The 22,487-nt window shown below is 45.8% G+C and overlaps 1 protein-coding gene across 6 annotated transcripts in view; it reads left to right on the top strand.

Moving 5' to 3' along the window:
- Positions 1–22,487, top strand: part of FANCA (FA complementation group A) — a 3,206,914-nt gene that overhangs the window by 2,014,805 nt on the left and 1,169,622 nt on the right. The window lies entirely within an intron of this gene.

Below are 22,487 nucleotides of genomic sequence, written 5' to 3'. Positions count from 1 at the left end.
TGATATGTGAACCAGGTATTGGCTAGTCCATACATTGTTCGCATAGCCACTAGTGGAGTCAGCTGCATCTCTTGCATCATAAGTGACATAAGTGACATTGGGGGGGGTGGGGGGGTGGGGGGGGTGTGTGTGTGTGTGTGTCTGTCTGTCTGTCTGTCTGTCTGTCTGTCTGTCTGTCTGTGTGTCTGTGTCTGTGTCTGTGTCTGTGCCTGTGCCTGTGCCTGTCTCAGTATCTGTGTCTGTGCCTGTCTCAGTATCATAGCCTGGCTTATAATTTTTGGGAAGGGCCCCTTTGACAATCACACACACATGGTCTCTTTCTGAGTTTTGTGCTTCAGATCTGGTGCCATCCACTGTTTGCTCCTCCTCTGCATGGGGAGGCTCCAGTGTACCTGGTGACTGTCTCCCATTGTAGAGCCCAGGGACCTTCCCTGATCCTGGTGCACCTCCTTGGCTCCATTCAAGTCCATTTTCGAAAAAGAGAAGGATATTCCATTTGACCTAGAACCTTAAGGGGGCTTGTGGGTCTTTTGACCCACTGAAAGCTCATGGTGGACAACCCCTTTGACCAGGCCCAGATAGATTTCCAAGGGCCTAGGAATCACCAGTGAGTGAGACAACTTCAGAATGTGAGTGATGTGTGACGAATACAGGGAATTTGTTCCTTTGCCCCAAGGGGGGGAGCCACCCCCTTTGGGACTATAGAGGTGAGCCTGCTACCCAATACTTTCCCTAGAGGGCATGGCAAGTGCGATCCAACTGGGGGTAACCACCCCCCTGCAGGAATAAGGAATTCCCATGTAAGTCCACAATATTTATAGGTTATATGGCAGTTGCACAGGGCAATCATGTACAAGGCCTTTATAATGTGAAATGCTTGGCTTCTGACACACAAGGTAACAAATACAGAAGTCGGGAGTCCCAGTGGTCCCTCTAACCTGTGCGCATGTGCGCTTGCCCAGCTTCCTTCTGGGTGCCGCTCAGATGAATTTTAGCAGCGCACACAGACAACTTCCACCTTCTCAAGAATTAATATGGTACAAGCCACAGCAGTTACCTGACATTTGCTTTCTCTCAAAATAAAGCTAAATTGTACTAACTAGTGTTGATATTCTGGTCCAGCCTATTTACATTACCCTACTAAGCAAGCGTGGCCTTAAAAACCTGAAATAGAGAATACACCATAAAAGGAGCATGAAAAAGTAGCTCTTTGAACATAAGATCTTACTAAGATATGCCTGTACACATAATCAAAGAACCTTCCCTCCCCCACCCATGATTCACATACTTGACTACCGCACTTGTCCATTATGACTCCAACTTCCGCCCATGTCCACATTTAGAAATTACTGGACAACTTTGAATCTGCTTACTGTGGTTCTGCGAAAGGTTACCAGACTTGTACCTACATCCACCTGTCTTATGTTTGTTGTAATATGAACAATCAAGCACCAGAATGTCTATTACTCATGATCCTTAGCAAAAGTATCATCCGCACTATGGGACCGAACTGTCAGCTCAAATATCAGATACAGACTGTAAGTAAGAAGGCTACCTGGATGTGTAACCTCATCCCATGCTTCCTATGCTTTTGTACATATGTCACACACAGGCTTTGAAGCAGTACCTTTGCAATGCAATATAAAACTCAAATACTAATTTGCCTTTTAAGGATTTTGAGTAGGAAAATGTCATGCACAGTGTCTCCTACTTTAGCATTGCTAACCTTAGCCTATAGGTGGAGAGCAAGATTGCAATATCATTTACTTGGTTACTTGGCCTGCAAGGGATAATGAGTATGGACTATGCCTGGCATTACTCGTAAATAGTATTAGAACAACGGATATTCAGGCAGCCAGAATACTTTTCACACAATCTGCATGCTTTCCAAGTTTTCAGACTTGCATTGAGCAAAGACCATGACAAATGATATGGTAACTCACTGCTATAAAAAAAACGGTTTCACTGAGCACTTGTATAATCCTACAGAACAATATTAGGGGAAGGTATGTTGTAAACAATCTTGCATGCACTGCAAAATAATTGTGTACATGCAGAAATGTAACATTTTGTTAAACTGCACATAATATCATGGTGAGGCTTTAAATATGTTTTGCTTGCAAAGTATTGTGATTATGCAAATATCACAGTTTTACTGCTACAATTCCTCACTTTTTACAAAGCCCTGTCAACCAGTATTGAAGGCTAGCCCAGGAGCCGAGGAGAGGTACGATCGGAAGGGGTGTTGGAAGGGATGGCACAGGAGGATGAAAAAGAAATCAGCAACTTTCGAAAACGAGATTGGATGTTTCGGCAGTAGAGTGAAGTGAAGGAAATGTGTTTGTTTGCTAAACTAAAGGAAACTGTAATAACCGGCTAGGAAACGGCACCTTCTGTTTCTTTCTGCTCAGCTGTTGAGGGCTTTCCAATATAATCATGTGTTCTGCGTTTATTACCTTGAGCATCCGCATGAATCTTGTTTAAGTGATAACAGTGAATTGCAGAAGAGGGGTCTCTAGTTACAGAAGAAGGCACTCAATCTGATGTACCTCTGAGCATTGCTACTATTAACTTAAACTGCAAATATATGTATTGTTCTTCAGCGACCCCATAAGAAACCTCAGTAAGGTTATTGTTGAATTTTGTGTAGGCTGTGGTGAGGAAGGGTGGGCAACACTATAGGCTGTATTATGTGCCCTGTCATTTTCTCTTCCTATGTCAGGGTTACAAGCAGGGCTCTGAGAAGATTTTACTCCCTACTTGCAATCAAATGATTTTTCAGCGAGTAATAAAGTAACTAGCTTTGCCAGTATGGATACTTTATGCTTCTTAAACGTTCTCTCCCCTTAAAATACTTCTTGAGATTGGACAGTAATATTATTAAGAGTTCCTTCCTATGCAACTGGTATGTTGGTCCCCGACTAGAACATATCAATGGAGCTTTGTGGGAAGAAGCAGGTGGTAGAATCCTTTATGTTAATTGTTTTGCGTATTTGTTGAACATATTTTCCTGTTTGTATGGAGCAAATACTGATGGTGTGATTTTGAGTAAGTGTTGTCACAGCTCTATTCACAGAACAATATATTGTTGATGGTTAGCAGAGGAACAAGGATTTCTGATCCTAATATTCTGTGGCACAGTTATTCTGATTTAGCTATCATCCTTACACTAATTATGAGAGGCACATTCTCCTTGCTCTTGAATTACTTCATTAAAGTGGCACATGAACTCCTACTGACATGTTTTCCGACACATTCCATTTAGTTGTCTGTTATTCCTTTTGCAAACATTGTATCCTGTGTTAAGTTTTTGACTGCCACATCAGTTATGACAAGTGATATTTGGTTTTTGTAATACATATGAGGGTTTTTCCCAATGACAAACAAAATCTGCAATGTCTCTGAGCAGTGCCGACAAATGAATAGCCACAACTACACCAACTGTTTATACTGAGCATACAATGCTTTTTTGTACACTTCTTTTTCTCCGCATAGGAGTACTTAGATTCTGTGGCTGACATTGAAGTCTTGGACTGGTTGATGAACACTCTTTATAATCACATATGAAATATTTGTTTTTTTGTAGCCTATATGTTTGGGGAAAGTGTTTAGGATGCACCTTATACACTTCTTTATAAAGGATTACAGTGGTTGGGTGTGGAAATTCCCTTCAACACTTTCTTCAGGGATGATAGCTCACTTACTGTGCATGCTCACAAAGTGACTTACCTCATTAGTGAGTTGCGCACATGGAAGATTATGTTTGCACGAAAGACAACCATTTCCGCACTTAAGAGAAAAATTATTAGAGGGAACATTGGTCAGGACCAACCAAATCACTCTTTTCATTCCAAGGAGGAACTTAAATACAGCAGGACATCAGTAGAGGGGTAGAGTATCAGCCGGAAAGTGAGGAATATCAAATTGCACAGCCGCACAGAGGAGGGAGGCACTCCCTAAGAGAAGGAACAGAGTGCCATGGCGTGGTGGGTGGCGACCCAAGGCAGCGAGCGGAACGCTGCAGCTTTGTCTAAGGTGGACACCCTAACAAGCCTAGGGCCTCTGAGGCAGAAAGCAAACCTAAAGAGAATGAGAAGTTACCCGAAAAGTCCTGAGCAGGGAAAAGCTACGCTGAAGAGCCTACCAAACCAACCACAGGAGAGCCAAGGATACGGATCCGCAAGGGCCATAGAATACGCCTCTATCACCGAGCCCTGACGCTTGAGACAAGGAATGCAGCAGCATACGAGGAACGGCTGCAGGACGGTAAGGATGCATCTGAGCTCAAGCTGGGATGAATGGAGTACTATCTCACGAGGGGGTGAAAAGAAAAACAAATCACACAGTGCTTGAGAAGCCAGTAGCCCATGAGGGGCTCAGAGAAGGACTACCTTAAGAGGGGGTGAGAAAAGTAACTGATCCAACCAAGATGAAGGAGCCCACAGCCTACATAGTGCTGAGAGGATGACTACTCCAAGAAGCAGTGAGAAAAGTTATACATCCAACAGGGCTAGAGAAGCCCGTAGTCCACCTGGTGCTGAGAGAACTACTACAAGAAGGGATGATGAAAGAAATGTATCCAATAGGGTTAGAGAAACCCACAGCCCATGAGAGGCCATGAGGACTAACCCACGAGGGTGTGGTAAAACAACCGATATGATAGGACCACAGTACTCAAGAGTCCAGCCGGGGCTGAGAAAAGGAGTAGCCCACGAAGGGGTGAGAAACCAACAGATCCAACAAGAGGGGGTGGAAAGAGTGGCCACATCCAACAGGGATAGAGCGGGCTGTCGCTCACCAGAGGCTGAGAGTGAGACTACCCTACGAAGAGGAGATAAGAGACATGCCAAGCATGAAGAGAGGAGAGAGCCCAGGAGGGCCCAAGAACTAACTTTGTTGGGCTTTGGAGTACTGACCTTCCCAGGTCAAGCAAATATATGGCCGGACGGCCTGGACAGTGCTATCCTTAAGGGAAATACTGAACGCTGGGCACATATCCTTGAGCTTGTCTTTCACCATATTATAAAAAGTGGAATTGTAACATCTAGTTCGCGAGAGTCTGTACTCATAACTGTATTTAAAAAGGTCAATCGATCTGACCCTGTAAACTACAGACTCTTAGCAATGCTTGACTCGAGTGGAAATATCTTTTCCTCCCTTTTACTTTGTAAATTGCAGGTGTGGGTGGATGAATATTGGCTCCTGAATAAATTACTAATTGGCATCAGGAGAGGAAATTAAACCTCCCATAACATCTGGGCTCTACACGATTTGATAGCCGACGCCCTTAAACAGCAAAATAGGAGTTCTATATTTGTTATGTTGACTACGCTAGTGCCTTTGACTGCTTCTCATGCACTATCATGTGGGAAAGATTAATTATCTGGTGTATCAATCCATTATTACATTGTATTGAATCTTCTTCAGTCCTCGATTCAACGAATCGAGGACTGAAGAAGGGGTGCATTTTCGCACCCCTACTCTTTAAGGTTTATGTTGCGGACATTGAACCACTGGTACGTTTGTGCCACCATTTTTTTCCACCTCGCATTGGGGATGAATGTATCCCCTAGATGTCATATGCTGATGATAACATTTTACTAGACTTTACACCACTTGGCTTTCAAGTAACATTCAAGGCCCTTGCTGCTTATGCTATTAAGAACACAATGTAAACTAATTATAAGATGACAAAGATTAAGGTTCATGGCAAAAAGATAAAAAGCAAAACGCGTTTTAACTGGAAATAAATCCCTTGAGTTTGTAAAGACTCATGAATATTTGGGGATCATTATTACATATCGCCCATCGCTGACATTTTGAGACATTTATTTCTGAAAAAGTGCATAAGAAATGGTCTATTGTACGCCAGTTCATCATAAGAAAGGGTGGATATAATGTAGACTGTTTACTCGAGATTTGCAAAATCAGTTTTATCCCTGCTATATTATGTCATACATGGTACTAAACTATTGCCATCTTGCCTTTTTAAATGGTTTGATCGGGTGGAGGGAAAAATATTGCGCTCTATATTGGGTGTTCCTCTGTCTACACCTGTTGAAGCACTGAGCTGTGAATTAGGTATGACTTCCCTCACTGCGCTATGGTTGATCCAGCAATGTAAGCATTTCATTAAGTTACGTTGGACCCAGAATGGAGCTTCATCTCTGTTAAGTTTATTGGCACATGGAACTAAAGATAATTGTCAACATAAGTTTTATTGTGGTTTGGAGAACACTGCAGTGACTCATTTTGACACACTTGGTTTGTTGATGCAACCAGATAAGTGCTCTCCCTCTTTTATACACCTACTTAAGGTAAAAACTAAGGCTTGGTATCGAAGTATGAACATATCAAAGTTAATCACAAAAAAACATTATCTTGAATATGCCGCAATGGGATTTATCCCAGAAAATCCTTGTCAGTATCTCCTGAAACCCTGTGCTTCATTTATAAAGGCATTGTATTATTTATTTATCCCTTAATATTTTACCAACATTTGATTATATCAGTGCTTGGCAGGGGATCCCATATGAAAGTATGCTTTGTTGCTTATGTTTCCAGGTGATCGAGGCCAGTCAACACCTATTACTGGAATGCTGTGCTTTGAAGGAAAAATATTGTAGGGGCTATCAAAATTTTGTTTCCCACCCAGATTGACTATGGTCAGATCAACTTTGAAGTACAATATATGTGACACAGTCCCTGGTAATTAGCGCGGCAGCCGCAGATGTATAGAAGCAGATCTTGTTGATACTTAATGTGCAATGATTTTAAGGGTATTATATTTTGGAGGAATATTTTATATCGTTCTCATTTAACTTTTTATTGGCATTTAGGTCAAACAAAAAGCAAAACAACATTGTGGGAGAAAACCCAAGCCCCTAGCACCATCCCCCTTCCCCCCACCCCCTGACTCGGTCCTGTTCCAGATGGTTTCTTGCTCTGCTAAGGTTGTTGAGCCGCAGTGTCCCCCTTATAAGAAGGCCTTTGCTACACCCCTACCTCTTTATCGTAAGCCTCCTGAGGCCCCAGTCTTTAGCCGTTACGTGTCTGCTCCTATCAGGTCCATTGTCCACACCCTCTTTGGACACCATGCTCTTTTGGCATCCTGCATGAGGAATTTCATAACGAGATCCCAGTCCATCTGGAATTTTTGGCATTCGCCCAGAAGTGAATAAGAGACCCATTCCATTGTCACAAAGTCCCACACTTTGCCTATCCATTCGTGGTCTGTGGGTACGGTTTTGGACTTCCACTTCTGAGCTATTAACAGGGTCCCAGCCATCACCAGGATCACGTACACTTTACGCTGGGCCTTTGTGGGTAGCGTTTCCAGCTCTTCCCCTCAACCCCAAGATAAACAGCCCCCTGTTAGCCCCTTGAGTTACTCCCAGAGTATCTGCAAGAGCACCATGTGCCATATCCCAGAACCATTTGATCTTCGGGCATTCCCACCACATATGCCTCCAGCATAGCTTCAAGTTAGAACTAGAGAATGCTGCCATCCTAACCAGGGTGATGTGCCACTGGTACATCAATTTCAGCCAGATTTCCTGTATTTGTAGCGATTTGGCCAGTTTGGGAATGTTGGACCAAAGCCCCCTCCATTGGGCTACCTCTATAGCTTGTTCCCCTTCCCTTTCCCAGTTAGCCATGAACCGTCTCAGTCTTTTCTCTTCCCCATCTTTGATGAGACCATAAATTGCCCCCACTAGGTGGTTTTCCCACGGAGTGGATGTAACAAATTTCTTGAAGGGAGTTAGCTCCATGGTCGCTGTTTGCCTTGCCGTGGGTCGTAGTAGCCAGTGACGTAATTGAGCGTATTGGTACCTCTCCCCTTATCCCACCCCAAAATCCCCTTTACATTGGAGAAAGGATTTGATCGCAACTCCCTCGAACATGTTGCGAACTTTGTGGCACCGCCCCTAGCCATTTACGATAGCTGAGACCTGTCAGTCCCAGAGTGAATTGCCGGTTTTCAAAAATCGGGGTGAGTGGCGAGGGAAAGGATGTTAGGTTACACTTTTTTACCAGCGTGTCCCAAGTGTTAGCCACCAGGGCCTCTATTTTGTTACAATACATGTTAATGGGCCTATCTTGCTTTGGTAGCCAGAGGACCATTCCCAGGCCTTCCCCTATCACCGCTCTGTCAATTTCTCTCCATTTCCTACCTCTATCGTCTCTGAACCAATCCCTAATTACTTTGATCTATGCTGCATGGTAGTAGGCCTTGAGGTCTGGTTCTCCCATTCCTCCCTTATGCCTCGGGAGCCTCATAATTGTGCTTGAGATTCTCAGCTTTTTGTGGGCCCAGAATAATTTATTGGTGATACGCCGTATGGCTTTTAAGTGTGACGTGGGGATTCTGGTGGGAAGAGCCATAAAAGTATATAGCATTTTAGGCAATATGGACATTTTCAAAACATTGATTCTACTCATCCATGAAATTGACAGTGGACCCCATGAAGTTTATGATTCCTTAATGGTAGCCAGAAAAGGGGGCGGGGGTAGTTGCCTGCGAAGAGTTGGTCTATTCTTCTAGTGATTCGCACCCCAGATATTTGATGCTATCAGATGCCCAGTCGAATGGGAATGCGCACCCTTCAGGGCTTTCTCTTTGTCCTGTAAGATTGAGAGAGTCAGAATCTCTGACTTCTGTTTATTTTTACATCCGCTACCTCTCTGAAGAGGGCCAGTGTCTCCTCCAAAGCTCTAAGGGACTTCTCTGGGTTTGTTACTAATAGCAACATGTCGGCTAAAGCTGTGATTTTGTGCTCTCCCCCGCCGAACGGGATACCTTCTATGTCCTTTGTGTCCCATATTTTGCCTAGCAACGGTTGTAGGTTTACTGCATAGAGTAGAGGGGAGAGGGGGCAACCTGTTTAGTTCCCCTAGAGACCTCAATCAGGGCCGATAGTTCCCCGTTTAACGCAATCCCTCCTTGCGCCTCCTAGTAATTAGCAAAGATTTTAGCCAGGAAGGCCTTCCTGAAACCCATCTTTTCCATTGTGTGTAGGAGGAATTGCCATTCTACCCTGTTGAGCGCTTTCTCTGCGTCCAGGGCAAGTAACAGGGCAGGGGTGTGGGACTAGCTAACTTTATCGATCAGGTGGGCTATTCTATGGATGTTGTCATGGATCTGCCTGCCTTTGATGAACCCTGACTGGTCAGGGTCCACCAGCTTCGTTATTAAGTGTTCCATTTGATTTGCCAGGATCTTCGTGTAGACTTTAGCGTTGGTGTTAATTAGGCCTATTAGTCTATAAAATCCACAGAGAGTGGGGTCTTTTCCCAGTTTGGATAAGAGGACCAATTTCACCTCTTCCATAGTGGGAGATATCCCTTCCACGTCTCCGAAGTGGTTAAATAGGGTGGCTAAGCGTGGAGCAAGTTGGTTTTTGAGGAATTTATAGAATTCAGTCGTGAAACCGTTAGGGCCTGGGGCTTTGTTGGTTGGCAGAGAGGCGATAGCTTTCTTTACTTCATCACGTGTGATGGATTTCTACAGGTCCGCCCTCTCCTGGGGTGTCAACCTGGGTAGATTACAGCTATGCCGATAGTTCATTTGATCCCTTGGGGCAGGGTTGTCGGACTTGTATAAAGCAGAGTACAATGCTGCAAATTACTTCATAATGTCCGGTGTATCGGAGTATTCGCCTCCTCCCACCTTCTTTAGTTTCAGTGTAGTCCTCTCCCTTTCCTCCTTTCTTAGCATTCTAGCCATTAACCTGTCAGCTTTGTTCGCTTTTACAAAGAACCTTTGTCTAAGGTGAACATTCCATGCTCCTGGTCTGCAAGGTTTCTAGTTGGCCCCTAAGTGCCCTATACTCCCTTCTAATTTCCCTGATGTCTAAGGCAATTTTTTTGCGTTACCAACTTTAGTTTAGACACTAGGTCTTCCTCCATGTGTCTGCCCTCCCTTTCTCGCCTGGCCTTGATCGCAGTTTTTTCCCCTCTCACTGTGGTTTTGAATACATCCCATACCATTTGGGGATCAATGTCAGTGGGTCCGTTGTTTTGGAAGAATTCCTCTATTTCCTACCTCAGTTTCTCATCCTTGAAGATGTACGCTGGGAATCTCCACCTCCATAGCCCTGGGGATCCCCCCTCCTTCTGAATTTTAATGTAATGGGGGTGTGGTCGGATAGTGTTATTGCCCCACCTTCGATATCTATTTGACCTGCAAGGATGCGTGAAACCCACATATAGTCTATTCTCGGGGTGGTTTTGTGCATGTGAGAGTAGAATAAATATCCTCTCGCATCTCCCTTTTTCTCCATCCATGTGCCCACTAGAGCCAGGCCCTCTATTTTCCCTTTAAGCTCTTTCGAGGGTTTGTTGTGGGAGTAAGAGACCCTTGCGCTCTTGTCCCTGTCAGGGTCCCAGGCCAGGTTGAAGTATCCTGTTAGAATTATTCTTCCCTTTGCGAACCCCTCCAGCTTCTGTATGGTGGATTGTATATACCGATCCTGGCCCACGTTCGGTGCATAGAGAGTGACCAATGTGTGGGTTTCCCCTCTTTCCTGGAGATTCATTGCTATAAAATGCCCCTTGTTGTCTTTAATATGGTCTATGGTTGTGAGGTCCAGGTCATTTTTTAATGCGATAAGGACCCCTTTCTTAGTGGCATTGTTGGATTGCTCCATTCTACTGTATCAGTGGAGTCTCAACTTAAGTTTGTCTTTACTATGTATGTGTGTCTCCTGTAGAGTGACTGTTGGCCTCATTACGAGTCCGGTGGTAGCCGTGCCGGAAAAACCGTCAGTCTGCCGCCAGACCCGCAATACCATTCTGCCTCCGTGATTGCCGGAATCACTGGGACATTACAACACTGGTGACCCGGTAATTCCGGAGGCGGAATTCTGTAAATCCCCATTCCCATAGAGTCCCATAGGACTTCATGGGGATGGGGACCATGGAAACACTGGTTCCGTCTATGACAGAGCCGGTGTTTCTATGTCCGCCTGCAGGCGGGTGGTGTTAATCCCGCCAGGTCAGACCTGGCGGGACTGACACCTCCTGCCCGCAGGACTCTAAATCAGCCGGTCTGGAAAGAACGGTGGCAGCGGTTTTACCACCACCATTCTTTCCTGACCGGCAGGGTCGTAATGAGGCCCCATGTCCGGGTTTTCTTTCTTAAGGAATTGCTTTAGTTTCTTTTTTTTCATGGGGTATTAAGGCCCTTAATATTCAGCGTGAGCATGCTTAGTGAATTAAGCCTGGCCATCTAGCAGGGGCACCGTGTTTACTCAGTTCTGTGTCTCGCGGCACTCGCTCCCTCTTGGACCAGGAGGATCACCCTCATTCTCCCCTACCTTCCCCTCTCCCCCTCCCCCATCCTCCCAACTACCATCACTGGTGTGACCCAACCGGCCTCTGGCCCCCCTGATATGATTCCTCTGGAATTGGGCTCACTACCCCTCCCAGCACGTCCCCCAGACCCATACTTTATTCCCAAGATGTCCCTATCTGTGTCTTCCCCCCACAGGATAGTGTTACTTTTGCCCCCTCCCCGGGAACCTTCAATGCCCTTGTTTATTGTTGTGGAGTCCCCTCTCCCAGGGTCCTTCCATGCATTTCTACTCTCTCTTTTGGCCCTCGTGGATGCCTCAATTTTTTTCTTTCCTCCCTGAGTAGACCATTTCCATGGCTTTCTCCTTGGATTGGGTTCTGTTGAGCCCTGATTTATGTTAGTAGCTGCTTCTATGTCAATGCTAACGAGGGCCGCTACCTCCTCGGCTGTGGTTATTCTCCTTTGCCTTACTTTGTGTTTTAAGCGTAGTCCAAAAGGAAATATCCACCTGTATCTAATTCCCCTTTTCATCAATTCTTGTGAGAATGGACGCATCATCCTCCTTTTCGTGAGTGTGACCTGGGAGATGTCCTGGTAGAGCTGCACGGGGGCCCCTTAGCAGCTCAGATCTTTTTCCTGTCTCGCCTTTGCCAGGATTTTTCCTTTTTTAGCATAATCATGCATGGCCACCAGGACATCACGAGGACGCGCTTATATTTTATATCTTTATTTAGATTTTATCATGTTTATGTGTGAATGTTATCCTGTTTTGTCTTTTCAACATTTTCAAAAAATATGTATCGATCTATATGCCAATTGAATTACTAGTATGCAGCTGAAATATTGAAATTGAGAATTCTTTTTATCATGTATGTATTTTTAGATGTTTTATAGTGAAGCGGTTTGCTTGTTTTTAAAAATTGTTTTTATTTAAGTGCATCTGGCTTTACCATGAAAATATATCCTTGGCAATGGGATAAAACCTGAACTGAGTACAGAGTACCTGACAAAGACAATGCAGGCAGTTTTGCTTGTGGGAATTTCCAGAGAACTGCACGCTAGGGGATGTGTGTCTAGTGGACTGGACTTTCACCCACCACTATGGCTTCCCTCTGATTTCGTAATTGTGCAGGTTCTAAGGAGGTTTCGAGCAATCCTGATCTTGATCCACCCGAATTGTGCGAGGAGGACATGGTACTCGGACCTTCTCGAATTGGCCATCTGGCCACTTCTCTCTGGTGGCCTCATCGTCCAGACTGCCAATCCCAGTCGGAAGGTCAGGTACTCCACCCGAACCTGGAATCCCTCAACATACATACGTGGCTCTTGGGAAGATGAGATTTGACTTTTTCTTTTTCTTTTAACTTTATTTTTATAATTTTGCAATAAACATAAAAACAAACAGTAAACCCTCAAAAGAAAAAAGGTTGCATATTGAAAAGTCCCTTCCTCCCCAATGTCTCCCCCCCAGTGTCTCGTCGTTCGACTTATGTCCCATTTATTACAGTTCAGTCCGATTAGCAGAACTGGCGATGACAGATGTCCAACGAGGTTTCGTGGATTCGTCACTGTACACTCCGTAGCTGTCGTTGTAGGCGATCTAGCGGACTGTGTAAGAAAAACGGGTTCCAAATGTCCGGTGATCTGGCGTGAAGTGGCAGCGATTTGATAGTCTGTTTCGACGTTGTGGCAATATGTCACGTCTCGCAGCCACAGACCTCTTGTCGGTGGCGGTCCTCTGCCCCATGTCATTATGATCCGTCGTTTTGCCAGCACCAGTAGCAGCCCTATTAGTTTCCTTGTGGCAGTTTGTAGTTCACGAGTGTAGCCTAGCATGGTCACCTTGGGGCACCTGATGATCTGTTCTCCAGCTATTGCAGACATTGTAGCTAGTACATCATCCCAGAACCGTGAGTTCAAAGCTACCTTTTGTGTTTGTCTCTGCAAGTAGGACCATTCCGAAGCTTCGATCGCGCATGATAGGGACTTTTCCCATCTCGTTCTAGATGTCAGTGGTTGGTGTGTGGTAGCGAGGAGCTCCTTGTAGATGGTTGATACCAATTTACCCTCACCCTGTGCCAGGATGACCTCATGAAGCAGCTGCCATGTGGGTGGACGTGTGGGGAACGTGGAGCACTTCGCCTTGAAGGCGTGTCGGAGTCTGAAATACACGAAGATGTCTAGCGCCGTGACGAGGCTGCGGTCTTTAACTTGTTGGAGAGTTATGAAGTTGTCATAGACGAACCAGTCATCTATAGTATTGACTTGCAGTTTGTCCGCCAACTGATGGTACTCTCTTTCAGTGGTGATTGACGTCCCTGGTATGAACTTCGCTGGGAGAAGAGGCGAGTACCTGTCCTTGATGTCGTACTTGTGAGCAATCTTCTTCCAGATCTCATACGTGTTTAGTACGATGTTCATGGTGTTCGGCTGAAAAGGTTGTTCTCCTACGATCACTGCCCTCACAAGATTGGGGGTGGTTAGGGCCCTTTCGATCATCTGGACATGTGGCCTGATAAATTGGGTTGTGTACCAGTGACTTAGGAACTGTGCTTGCGCTGCCCAGTAGTAGTATTCTAAGTCAGGGAGAGCAAGGCTGCCTTTTTCGATGGGTTGGGTTAGGATGGAATGTGCCACTCTCGCCAGTTTGCCTGCCCAAACTAAATCAAGGATAAGTGCTCGTAATTGTTTGAAGAAGCTTTGTGGGAGTAGAAGTGGTAGGTTTACAAATACCATCTTGACGAGTGAGATGCGGCCCCAGAGTGTTAGTGGTAGGTGTTTCCATTGTGTTATCTTCTCTGTAAGCGAAATGACGACCCTGCCGTAGTTGTCTCGGAAGATGTCATCACGGTTTCTGGACATCATGATTCCGAGGTATCTGACATCTGATGTTTCCCAACGAAACTGGAAGTCATCAGCAAATTCTGTTGTGCTTGCTGTCAGAGGGAATATTATGGACTTGCTGTTGTTGATTCTTAGTCCCGAGAAGGCCCCGAATTTAAGGACCTCCCTCATCATAGGGTTCAGATTGATCACTGGGAAGCTAATTAGTAGGGCTACGTCATTGGCATAGAGGGACAGAATTAGCTTGTGTGGCCCTATGGAGATCCCTCTGTCTATAAATTTGCTCCTGAGATTGGCTGCAAGGGGATCCATGGCTAAGGCAAACAGAAGGGCTGATAGGGGACACCCCTGCCTGGTGCCTCTCTTCAGTTCTATGGGGTCAGATTTCGCGGATCCAAGCGTGACGTAGGTCCGGGCGTTCCTGTACAAGAGCAAGACCAATTTTAGGAAGGAAGATCCAAGGCCCATCTTCCGAAGAACGGCGAAAAGGAAAGGCCACTCAACGGAATCGAATGCCTTCTCGGCATCGAGTAGAACTGCTATGGCTTGACGCGAAGGGTCCAGTGCTTCCATGACGCCGAAGAGCCGCCAGATGCCAAAGGTCGTGCTCCGCCCCGGTATGAAGCCAGCTTGGTCAGCTAGCACTAGTCTGGGCATTAGTGGGAGAAGCCTGTTGGTCAGGAGTTTAGCCAAGATTTTATTGTCTAAGTTTATCAACAAAATTGGCCTGTATGAGGCGCAGTCATCTGGGGGGCTTAGCAGGTTTATGCAGTAATATGAGATTGGCTTCTCTTAGCGTGGAGGGCAGGTGGCCTGACGTTGCTGATTCATTGAAGACTGACTGGAGGAGTGGGGCTAGCGTGGGTCCGAGTGCCTTATAAAATTCACCCGTTAGGCCGTCAGGGCCCTGTGCCTTTGTGCTTGGTAATTCTTTTATAACTGATAGAATCTCCTCCGATGTAATCTGCTTGTTAAGATGGTCTCTCATGTCTTCGACCGTCAGAACAGTTTGGTGTCGTCTAGGTATTCTTGGAGTGCCGTTGTGGTACCTGTGGATCTGGAGTTATAGAGTTCTTGATAGAAACCTCTGAAGGCTACGACTATCTCATTTTCAGTATGGACTACTGTACCCCGTTGATTGCGGACGCAGTCAATTGCTGGTAATTTTTTATCTGCGGCAAGCATTCTAGCAAGGAGTGTCCCCGGCTTTTGCCTTTCACCATATTGGCGTATTTGGTGGCTTCTTGCTAGGTAGCAACTCTCCCGCTCCGCGTTGCTCCTGAAGTCTTGCAATTCCGCTTTGATGAGGGCTGAGGTGGCTTGGTCTCTAGTGCGGTCGAAGTTGCGCTCCAGGTCTTTCAGTCGGAGTTCGTTCTTCTGGAGCTCGTTCTGGATATTCTTCAGAACAGCATGCTCTTTGGCGATGCAGATGCCCCTCTTGTAGCATTTTAAGGTCTCCCAGAGGGTTCTTTGTGTTGGGGCCATTTCTTGATTGAAGGTTAGGAAGGACTCAATTTCCTCTTTCAGCTCCTGCGCAAACACTATGTTGTTAATGGCCCCGGATTTGAATCTCCACGAATGGTTCCGGGCATTGCAGCCCGCTGCTGCGGCATCAAGGATGACCGGGGAATTGTTACATCCTGCTATAAACGTTGGTCCTTGTGGCAGGACGTGCCGTTCCGCATTTGTGAATCCCCCCATCATGGTGGCGTATCTTTCTTGCTATTCTTTGAGTGCCGGCATAGTTGTTTCACATACTTCTCAGACGCTGCCAGCGGGTCATGTGACCAGATATAAGGAACCAATTACTTTGCCTCCGCGCGTCGCTACTTTCTTAGCCCAGACGCTTCGTAAGTGATCGCCTCCTAGGGACCTTTACTCTCTGACTTGTGTTCGATTGCTAACCCCTTTCCCTCTCGTGTGCTTTAGAATTGAATCTTCCAGATTTCAGGGATTCTTTGACTCCACCCGCCGAGACCCCTTGCAGCATATCTCCGGACCTCTGTCCGAATCTAGTATTTGTGCCCTGCAGTTGCTTTCATTCTATGGTACTTACTTTCTGGTCATTTTCCTCTTCTCTGTTCCTAGAGCCGCCATTCTACTACTTGCTATTATTCTACTAACCATCCTCCTCTTCCGTACCTTCCAGGAGTGTTCCTTCCATCCCTTCAGCCTTCCGAGTTCCTTGATACACGCAGCATAATTTGTCTGCATTAGAGCATCCGAGGCAGACATAGGTAGGCACAGGATTTCTGTGGGACTCTCCTCTTCCGACCTTCACCTCTCACATCTGCCCTTTCTCATTTTACAGAACTCTTCCCGACCAAACTCGTACTTCAGCATCACAGTTCCCGCAAGATTCCAGGACATTGAATCCAGTCCAGAACCAGTGTCTTCAGTTCAGTGCAGGTTTTTTTTCCCCATAGAGGGTTTCCCTGGGGGCGCAGTCCTCTCTTCTCCTGGCTGTTCTATCCGGGTAGGGAGTGATTGGGCTTATAGGGAAGCCTTCGCAGCCGTCAGTACCTTTGCCCTTCCCGGTTACAGCTTGATGTACAGGTTAGTGCGTTATTCTTTATATCTCTAACTGAGCAAATCGCAATTCGGATAACAGGAATGGTCGGAGATAGTCTGAGGTCAAATTTGGCATTCATTCCATTGGAGTTCTCCCATACTTGACACCAGTAGGTAGTCGAGGCGTGAACCTGTTCCATGCACCCATGAGTGGAATGTGTATTCACGGTCGGGCGGATGGGACTGTCTCCAAATATCTACCAGGTCGTATGTGTTGCATATTTCCCTGATTTGGGAGCTCGCTTTCGACGGCTCTCCAGCATTTGTGGTGGATCTATCGAGTATGGGGTCCATTACTGTGTTAAGGTCTCCGCCCCATATGATCGTGGCGGGATTGGAGGTTGCGAGGTGGTGCATCACCCAGTCAAATGAGTTGGTGCAGTCGACATAAGGGCCGTAGGAGTGGACTAGAATTAGATTGATGCCTGCTAGGATTCCTTGTACCAGCAGTGTTCTGCCTTCCTCGTCCAGGGAGACTTTGATAAGTTTGAAAGTGATATTCTTGTTGATCAGGATAGCGACTCCTCGAGGGTATGATGAGAATGATGAGTAGTAGTGGTGACATCCTTCTAAAGGGGCTCATCGATTTTCAGATGTGCGGGTGAAATGCGTTTCTTGGACGAGGGTGATGTCAACTCTGTGCTGTCTCAAGTATAGGGAGATCTTCCTGGTCTTTAGCCGGAGCGCTGGCTCCTCTAATGTTCTATGTAATTAACTTGAATGGGTGGCTGAAGCGAGGTATTTTAATAGATTTTTGTGGGCTCTGCGTTCTGCTGAGGTTGGTGGGGTGTGTATCCAAAGTTTCACTGATAAGTTCCGGTGGGGGGGTAGACAGTGATGAGTGGGTTCGGAACTCTTGCAACCTTTCAAACTTGATTCCCTTCTTCCCTCCCTGTCAGGCAACCCCCAACTCGCCCGTTATTAAACCCACCCTGTTGAACAAAACAGAGGTAAACATTGGAGTGCGTGGGGCGCTAGTGCCCTCCAAGAGCAGTTGCCCCTTTTATGGATCTGTCAGGTGTGTGCTCATTTAGTGTCCTCGGGTTTGACACCGCCCTTGGCCCGGCTCGATGATTAGGTTTTACTGAGGTTCTCTTCCGCCTCTGTCTCTTCTCTGTGGTCTAGGATTGTCTCGTAAGAGGCCGCAGCCAATGCTGTCTAAGAACAAATTGGCTTCTTCGGGGGAGGTGAAGAAGTGGGATTTCTCTTTGTGAAGAATCCACAGTTTGGCTGGGAAGACCATGGAGTACTGTATGTGACTGTCGCGCAGGCGATGCTTCACCCCGGCAAAGGCCTTCCATGATGATTGCACCGCTGGTGAAAAATCTGGAAAGATTTGCACCTTGTCTCCATCATATTGCAGGTCTCCTTTGTCTCTGGCTAACTTGAGGATAGTGTCACGGTCTCTAAAATTAAGAAGCTTTGCTATGATGGGGCGAGGGTTTGCTCCGGGGATCGGGCGATTGGACGAGACCCTGTATGCCTGCTCCACCACAAATAGCTGGGAGAACGCCTACTCCCCGAAGAGGTCCTTACACAGTTTTTCTACAAATTCTTCCATCTTTGACGGAGCCTGTTGTTCTTTTAGGCTTACCAGCCTAATATTGTTTCGGCGGGCACGTCCCTCCAATTCTTCGTTCTTGTCGACCACCTTTTTCATTTGTCGTTCAAGTGCCATGACTCTGGACACCAGTGATGTGGTGTTGTCATCGAGGTCAGATACCCTCTGCTCCACTGTGTCGGGCCTGTCACCATGTTTGTCCAGGCAATGTTGCATCAGGTCTACTTTGGACGACAGGGCGTCTAACTTAGAGTCAAGATTGCCAAAGCCCGCTTTGAGCTCGAGGAGGATTTCTCGAATGTCAAATGCCGGGGTTTGTGTATCATCATCATCTTGCTCCGTGCCTGAGAGTTGGGTTGGTGCCTGACACAGTTGTTTTGGGTTTTTTAGGATGGCGCTGGTCTCAAAGGTCAGCCTCCATTGTGATTTGTCTGTCTTGCCCATTGTAGTCACAGTACTAGTTAAAGGAGGACTGGAGGTCAGTAGCAAGAGGGCGATATGTTGGAGAGGTTGGTAGAGGACACCCGCATGTGATTATCGAAGGGCGGGGAGACAACGTACTTGGCCAGACGCAAGGTCTTCGTCTGGGGGGATTAGTGATTCCGGCGGGGGGCCTGTGGATGTGCAGGGCATTCAATACGGGCAGGCCTTTGGGGCCTTGGGTCCACTGGGACCGTAGGCAGGAATGGCGACCGTTGTATTTTGCAGCTTATGAGGCCCTGCAGGTGGTTATGTCACTTTCTGGTCTTGGCTGTGGTGGTGGCAGCGCCACGGGGCCTCAAGTCTCCTGGGACCGGTGTGATGGACAGGTTGTGCTGCCTCACTGTGGAGCGGCTTTGCGGCTGATCACCAGAAGTTCGCGAAAAGGATAAGCATTGGGGGGGGGGTGGGGGGGGGTGGGTGTGTGTGTGTCTGTCTGTCTGTCTGTCTGTATGTCTGTCTGTCTGTCTGTATGTCTGTCTGTCTGTCTGTCTCTGTGTCTGTGCCTGTGCCTGTCTCAGTATCTGTGTCTGTGCCTGTCTCAGTATCATAGCCTGGCTTATAATTTTTGGGAAGGGCCCCTTTGACAATCACACACACATGGTCTCTTTCTGAGTTTTGTGCTTCAGATCTGGTGCCATCCACTGTTTGCTCCTCCTCTGCATGGGGAGGCTCCAGTGTACCTGGTGACTGTCTCCCATTGTAGAGCCCAGGGACCTTCCCTGATCCTGGTGCACCTCTTTGGCTCCATTCAAGTCCATTTTTGAAAAAGAGAAGGATATTCCATTTGACCTAGAACCTTAAGGGGGCTTGTGGGTCTTTTGACCCACTGAAAGCTCATGGTGGACAACCCCTTTGACCAGGCCCAGATAGATTTCCAAGGGCCTAGGAATCACCAGTGAGTGAGACAACTTCAGAATGTGAGTGATGTGTGACGAATACAGGGAATTTGTTCCTTTGCCCCAAGGGGGGGAGCCACCCCCTTTGGGACTATAGAGGTGAGCCTGCTACCCAATACTTTCCCTAGAGGGCATGGCAAGTGCGATCCAACTGGGGGTAACCACCCCCCTGCAGGAATAAGGAATTCCCATGTAAGTCCACAATATTTATAGGTTATATGGCAGTTGCACAGGGCAATCATGTACAAGGCCTTTATAATGTGAAATGCTTGGCTTCTGACACACAAGGTAACAAATACAGAAGTCGGGAGTCCCAGTGTTCCCTCTAACCTGTGCGCATGTGCGCTTGCCCAGCTTCCTTCTGGGTGCCGCTCAGATGAATTTTAGCAGCGCACACAGACAACTTCCACCTTCTCAAGAATTAATATGGTACAAGCCACAGCAGTTACCTGACATTTGCTTTCTCTCAAAATAAAGCTAAATTGTACTAACTAGTGTTGATATTCTGGTCCAGCCTATTTACATTACCCTACTAAGCAAGCGTGGCCTTAAAAACCTGAAATAGAGAATACACCATAAAAGGAGCATGAAAAAGTAGCTCTTTGAACATAAGATCTTACTAAGATATGCCTGTACACATAATCAAAGAACCTTCCCTCCCCCACCCATGATTCACATACTTGACTACCGCACTTGTCCATTATGACTCCAACTTCCGCCCATGTCCACATTTAGAAATTACTGGACAACTTTGAATCTGCTTACTGTGGTTCTGCGAAAGGTTACCAGACTTGTACCTACATCCACCTGTCTTATGTTTGTTGTAATATGAACAATCAAGCACCAGAATGTCTATTACTCATGATCCTTAGCAAAAGTATCATCCGCACTATGGGACCGAACTGTCAGCTCAAATATCAGATACAGACTGTAAGTAAGAAGGCTACCTGGATGTGTAACCTCATCCCATGCTTCCTATGCTTTTGTACATATGTCACACACAGGCTTTGAAACAGTACCTTTGCAATGCAATATAAAACTCAAATACTAATTTGCCTTTTAAGGATTTTGAGTAGGAAAATGTCATGCACAGTGTCTCCTACTTTAGCATTGCTAACCTTAGCCTATAGGTGGAGAGCAAGATTGCAATATCATTTACTTGGTTACTTGGCCTGCAAGGGATAATGAGTATGGACTATGCCTGGCATTACTCGTAAATAGTATTAGAACAACGGATATTCAGGCAGCCAGAATACTTTTCACACAATCTGCATGCTTTCCAAGTTTTCAGACTTGCATTGAGCAAAGACCATGACAAATGATATGGTAACTCCCTGCTATAAAAAAAACGGTTTCACTGAGCACTTGTATAATCCTACAGAACAATATTAGGGGAAGGTATGTTGTAAACAATCTTGCATGCACGGCAAAATAATTGTGTACATGCAGAAATGTAACATTTTGTTAAACTGCACATAATATCATGGTGAGGCTTTAAATATGTTTTGCTTGCAAAGTATTGTGATTATGCAAATATCACAGTTTTACTGCTACAATTCCTCACTTTTTACAAAGCCCTGTCAACCAGTATTGAAGGCTAGCCCAGGAGCCGAGGAGAGGTACGATCGGAAGGGGTGTTGGAAGGGATGGCACAGGAGGATGAAAAAGAAATCAGCAACTTTCGAAAACGAGATTGGATGTTACGGCAGTAGAGTGAAGTGAAGGAAATGTGTTTGTTTGCTAAACTAAAGGAAACTGTAATAACCGGCTAGGAAACGGCACCTTCTGTTTCTTTCTGCTCAGCTGTTGAGGGCTTTCCAATATAATCATGTGTTCTGCGTTTATTACCTTGAGCATCCCCATGCATCTTGTTTAAGTGATAACAGTGAATTGCAGAAGAGGGGTCTCTAGTTACAGAAGAAGGCACTCAATCTGATGTACCTCTGAGCATTGCTACTATTAACTTAAACTGCAAATATATGTATTGTTCTTCAGCGACCCCATAAGAAACCTCAGTAAGGTTACTGTTGAATTTTGTGTAGGCTGTGGTGAGGAAGGGTGGGCAACACTATAGGCTGTATTATGTGCCCTGTCATTTTCTCTTCCTATGTCAGGGTTACAAGCAGGGCTCTGAGAAGATTTTACTCCCTACTTGCAATCAAATGATTTTTCAGCGAGTAATAAAGTAACTAGCTTTGCCAGTATGGATACTTTATGCTTCTTAAACGTTCTCTCCCCTTAAAATACTTCTTGAGATTGGACAGTAATATTATTAAGAGTTCCTTCCTATGCAACTGGTATGCTGGTCCCCGACTAGAACATATCAATGGAGCTTTGTGGGAAGAAGCAGGTGGTAGAATCCTTTATGTTAATTGTTTTGCGTATTTGTTGAACATATTTTCCTGTTTGTATGGAGCAAATACTGATGGTGTGATTTTGAGTAAGTGTTGTCACAGCTCTATTCACAGAACAATATATTGTTGATGGTTAGCAGAGGAACAAGGATTTCTGATCCTAATATTCTGTGGCACAGTTATTCTGATTTAGCTATCATCCTTACACTAATTATGAGAGGCACATTCTCCTTGCTCTTGAATTACTTCATTAAAGTGGCACATGAACTCCTACTGACATGTTTTCCGACACATTCCATTTAGTTGTCTGTTATTCCTTTTGCAAACATTGTATCCTGTGTTAAGTTTTTGACTGCCACATCAGTTATGACAAGTGATATTTGGTTTTTGTAATACATATGAGGGTTTTTCCCAATGACAAACAAAATCTGCAATGTCTCTGAGCAGTGCCGACAAATGAATAGCCACAACTACACCAACTG

This window comes from Ambystoma mexicanum, chromosome 2p, assembly GCF_040938575.1.
Source record: "Ambystoma mexicanum isolate Mex_15411 chromosome 2p, UKY_AmexF1_1, whole genome shotgun sequence".
Classification (NCBI taxonomy): domain Eukaryota; kingdom Metazoa; phylum Chordata; class Amphibia; order Caudata; family Ambystomatidae; genus Ambystoma; species Ambystoma mexicanum.
This window is presented reverse-complemented; position numbering and strand designations above follow the sequence as displayed.